Raw genomic sequence first — 5,751 nt, 5'->3', positions numbered from 1 at the left:
GTGTGTGTGGTGTGTGTGTGTGTGTTGTGTGTGCATATATATATATATATATATATTTATATATATATATTATATATGATTATATATACATAGCAATATATATCCATAATATATCTATATAGTCGATCTATCTATCTATCTATCTATCTATATATAATATATATACAATAGATTATATATATATATATCTATAATATAATATATAATAATACATTTGTGTGTGTGTGTGTGTGCCATATATATATAGACATACACACATAGATATATACATATATATACACATACAGACACCACACACACAATCACCCACACACACACACACAAACACACACATCACACACACACACAACACACAACACACCACATCACACACACACCACACAACACACACACCTATAATATACTAAGATATATATATATGTATAATATATATATGTATATATAATATTATATAGAATCTATATTGAGATGTATATCTATTTTATATCTACATATTAAAATATAAATTATATCATGTATAATAATTACATAATATATATACTATATATTATATATATATATATATATATATATATGTAGTCGGTATGTATGTCTATATATTATCTATATATTCTATATATTATATATATATTATATTATATATATATATATTATGTTATATATTAATATATGATTATATATTTATACATATATGTTTAATATTTATGTAGTATACATACATATATATATGTATTCTGTATATATAGTATATACATATATATATATATATATATATATATATCTCTACATAGTAACATATTATATATATTAGTATATATATTATATATATATTATATATATATCTATCTATAATATTATAATTTCAAAAGTCGTTATGGGTTTTCCACATAGGCGTCGGAGCAGTCAATGCGAAGAGGAAAGACTAATACGGCCGTGAATACCTTTCATGTTTATTCGCAAACGTTTCAGAGATCATATTATCTCTATCTCGATGCTGCAATCGTGCGACCCCAAAAAAAACACTAATGCATTAGGACAACAGAACTATACTAATTACAGAGGTAGTTAAATAAAAAAATAAAAAAAAGATATCAAATAACAAACAAAAAAGGGAGCAAAAATTAGCAAAACCAAAACAGTTAGGAGATAGTACAAACAAGTATATACAATGGAGAAAAAAAAAAACATTTAAAACGAAAAAACATTAGAAAAAAACTATGAAAAAATAACCAACATGGGTGATAGGAAGGGGAAGTATGGACAAAACGTCCTAACTAGTAAAACAAGGTGTTCTGGTGGTAGCGGTAGCGTTTATGTTAAGTTCCTGGTTTCATCTTCGGAATCAGCAAAGATTCCGCAGGAGATCATGAGGTCTAGGAGGGAGGAATGAGAGGATAGAAATTTTAAAGTTCTGTGTTGGAGAAACAGGTCGTGAGTGTTGGCGAGAGTGCTTCTCTATGGACAGAAAAGAGAAAGATTGGTCTGCTCAGCGGGATAGTCCCGCGTACGAAAAGCTTGCCTTTGTGTTCCATTATGCGGGTGAAATAACCATCGTGAGGTTGGACCCACGTACCTGACTTGGCAGTCAGGACAGGAAATAGATATTACTACATTGGAACACATTTTAGGATACTGTTTAAGAATTGCAATAGTGTTAGAATTATTGAAAACAAAATCAGGAATATATTTGCAGGGTACATGTTTTGTGGAGCGTTTTAATGTTTTTCTAACCCTCAAAGCTCAATTTCTCAGATCAACATGGTGTAGATATGTTATTGTTTGTTTTTTAAAAGGGATCAATACATATGTAAAACTTACCATTTATGGAGAAATGAAGCTATTCTCTCTCTCTCTCTTCTCTATACCTCTCCTCTCTCTCTCTCTCTCCTCTTCTCTCTCCTCTCTCTCTCTCTCGCTCTCTCTCTCTCCTCTCTCTCTCTCTCTTTCTCTCTCTTCCGCCATAAATTTTCTAAATAATGATTACTCCTCGTTTTTTTTCATTCTATCATGCACGTTCATCTTGCGAAAAGAAAATGCTATACTGATTCCTCGTAACTCGTTTGACAAGGGCAGTGCCAGTAATTTATTAATTGTTCCGCTAACAGGTCCCTCGATGAAAAAGTTCTCGATTTGCAGGAGTTTTAGATACCCGAAGCGTTACGCAATTCTCTGGTTAAGTAGAATGCGGGAAAACATGTTCTTGATATTCTTTTGGTCTTTAGCCATTCCGTGTAAAAAATAAGGCAAGTTTTACATAAGGAAATGCAGAGCAGCCTATCTGGGGAAAAAAAATAACAACAAACCAATACGTGAGTATAAAGTGGTATAGCTAGTTAGAAAAGTAAATGTTTGTTTATCTTTACACGATGGAGTTCACAAGCTCAGTAGACTCCGACGCTAAAAATATGTTATAAATTGGGAAAATTTTCGTGAAAGAAAAGGCTAGGAGCTGAGAATTAGAAATTGCCTAAATTTCAATCTCAAGTTTTGGCCATAATAAACGGCGGACTTCCCTAGACTACTTTGACTTGACCTCCTCCTGGGAATTATTCAGCTCTCGACTCGTATTGTCTTTATCCCCATAACAATGTGTTGAAAATCATTTTTGTGTATCCATTTCGGTTATTGATCCCCCGATGAAGAACACATGACGAGTTGAAACGTTATTACATTTCATTTCTTATTGTGGCGGTTTCTCTCTTATGTGTGTCGTGTGTCTGGGGGTGTGTGGTTGTGTGTGCGGGTGTGTGTGTGTGGTGTGTGTGTGTGTGTGTGTGTCGGTGTGTGTATACATGTTTGGTGGTGTGTGTGTATTATATGATTTATATATATATAATATATATATATATAATATATATATATCATATATATGATATATGTATATATATAATATATATATATATATATATATATATATATATATATAGGTGATATATATATCTGTATGTATGTATGTATGTATGTAGACATGTGGTAGGTATATATGTATATTATATATAATATATATATATATATATATAAGAAGCGAGAGCAGAGCGAGAGAGGAGACCGGCCGAGAACGGGAGAGAGACGAGAGAGAAGATGAGTGAGGAGAGAGAGCGAGAGAGAGAGAGAGAGAGAGATGTGTGTATGTGTGTTGTGTATTTGTGTATGCATGTGTGTGTATATAGTTGTGTGTGTGTGTATTATACATATTATATATCATATATATATATATATATATATATAATATATCTATAGATATCTATATAGATCTATATATATACTATAGTATATAACATAGATACATAATAATATATTATATATGAGATATATATATAGTATATATATATATATATAGGTATGTCTATATATATAGGTATGTCTATATATATAGTTATGTCTATATATATATGTATGTCTATATATATATATAGATATAATGAAAATATATATATATATCATAATATATCTATTATATATATTTATCGTTATCTGTAATTCATTTCGAAGTATGACCGAAAATAATCCTCAAGTGACTACCATCAATCCCATCCCAGTAAAAAAAAAGAAAAAAGGTAAACCAAAATAACTATAAAAAGAAAGACCCAATATATAATTAATGTATTATTTTATTATATACAACAACAAACACCACTAACAACAACAACATAGTGACAATGATAATGAAATAATAATGATAATAATAAGGATGATAATAAGATAATAATAATGATAGAGTAATAATAATAATAATAATAATAAATAATAATAATAATAATATAATAATGATAATAATAACAATAAATAAAAATGCCATTAACTCTGAAACCTTACTACAAAGAGTGGAAAAAGACTGTGTAAAAAGTTTCAGACAAGGAATATGTGACGCAGAGAGATTCAGAAATTTCCAGACATTTCTATTGTCAGTTACTTAAGAAAGTTTTAATTTTCATTACGCTTATATCTCTTACTTGTTTCCCTTTTTAATTAGATTATAAAAATTTACTTTTATATTTTATATTTTTGTTCATCTGTTAATATATTCTTAATGCATATCAATGTATTTCACTATTCATATATTCAGTATTCATTTAATTTCGCATGTCTTTATTAGCCCTTTATCAGTGCAAATAGAATATAACTCAAAATTCAAACAGAATGATGAAGACTTTTTAATCCTTAATGACATTACTGTAATTTTGAGCGATATAATTCACAGAATCAGGAAAAATCTACTCTTTGTGCATATTCGTAAATGAACAGGAAAATAACATGTTAGACTGATCACTACACTAATACTAACTACTACTACTACTACTAATAATAATAATAATAATAATAATAATAATAATAATCCCCGAGACCATGAAATACCGGGTTGACGTCCGGCGGGGACTAGTCTGTCTCATGGGTGGGAGGGGTTCTTTAGCCTTGGGTGGCAACCCTCATAGAGATGGTGTCTCGATAAAAACACGGTGGTATGTAACCTAGAATCCATGTTTCAACTCACCTGTGCTTGTAGGTCTCCCTCCTTGGTTAAGGAAAGCTAAGAGAGAAAACTTGACTCCAAATTCACCTGCTCTGCCTTGTAGGGTTCTCCTATCCAGGAAGGCTATGAGATGTTAATCAGAAAGAAAAACTGCAGTATGAGAAAATAATAACTCTATATGAAGAGAACAATAAAAAATATGACGCTATGTGAGAAAGGGATTGTGCTCCACAAAAGGTGGGAGTGTGTTATCTCGCGGCAGTCTCGGAAGGGCCTGAGCAATCAGGCGAATCAGTCAGAGGCAGGTTCGTCATCAAACTAACTGAATCATGCCCGCGGCTCGGGGAGGGTGCTGCATTGATAAGCTGCATGAGCACCACCGGGATGGAGGATACAAGTTGGGACAACGGAGATGCGAATCGAACTTTGGAAAATTGCTATAAATTAGCAGAGGCCCAACAGAGGAGATAGAGCAAAAGCATAAGTGGTGGAAAACAAGAAAGAATTCCACGCTTCCGGAACAAGCTTTAAGCCTCCCAACTTACAATTATTAAGAGAAACAAACTTATGACACAGCACAATGAGGAGAGGATGAAAACTGAAAAAACGCCTCATCAAACCACCGAGGATGACCAGAAAATATAACACCAATAGAAGTGAAGATAGAAGTGCTAGTCGGAGTTAACAACTCAATAATAATGAAGGAAACAACAATGGATAAACAACAATGAAAATTAATAACAACCCAATTGAAAATAACACCCCAGAAGCAGTGCCCCGAAAGAGTCCAAAGTAATTCACACAGAAACCAGAAACAGCGCACATAGAAAACGAACAGACAGAAAGAAAAACTTATTCCTGAAGATCAGGGACCTACGCGAAAAACTTAGAGAGATGTACAAGAACACCCTAGAATCAAGAGACCACGAAGTGTACCACTGGAAAAGAAGACGAAAATAAGAACTTGCACTACATGTAATAATAAAGTAGATGCCATACTAAAATCATTCCAAAACGAATAACATCACGAAACCATTAACTAATTTACAGCGCAGCAAAATTAATATTAAATATATTAGCGTTAAATATAACGAAAGAAAAAGGAAAAAAAAGGACCCCCTTGGAAACACCGAATAGAAAAGAGATACACTATTGCGGAAACACCTCGCATTCCGTTGCCACTTTTTTTCTCCATCCGGGGTTGGCTCAGCAGCTATCAATGCAGCACCCTCCCGAGCCGCGGGCCCACGGGAAATCAGTAGTTGATGCCCGACCTGGCC

Source organism: Penaeus monodon, unplaced genomic scaffold (assembly GCF_015228065.2).
Source record: "Penaeus monodon isolate SGIC_2016 unplaced genomic scaffold, NSTDA_Pmon_1 PmonScaffold_7761, whole genome shotgun sequence".
NCBI lineage: Eukaryota > Metazoa > Arthropoda > Malacostraca > Decapoda > Penaeidae > Penaeus > Penaeus monodon.
Note: the sequence above shows the minus strand (reverse complement) of the source record.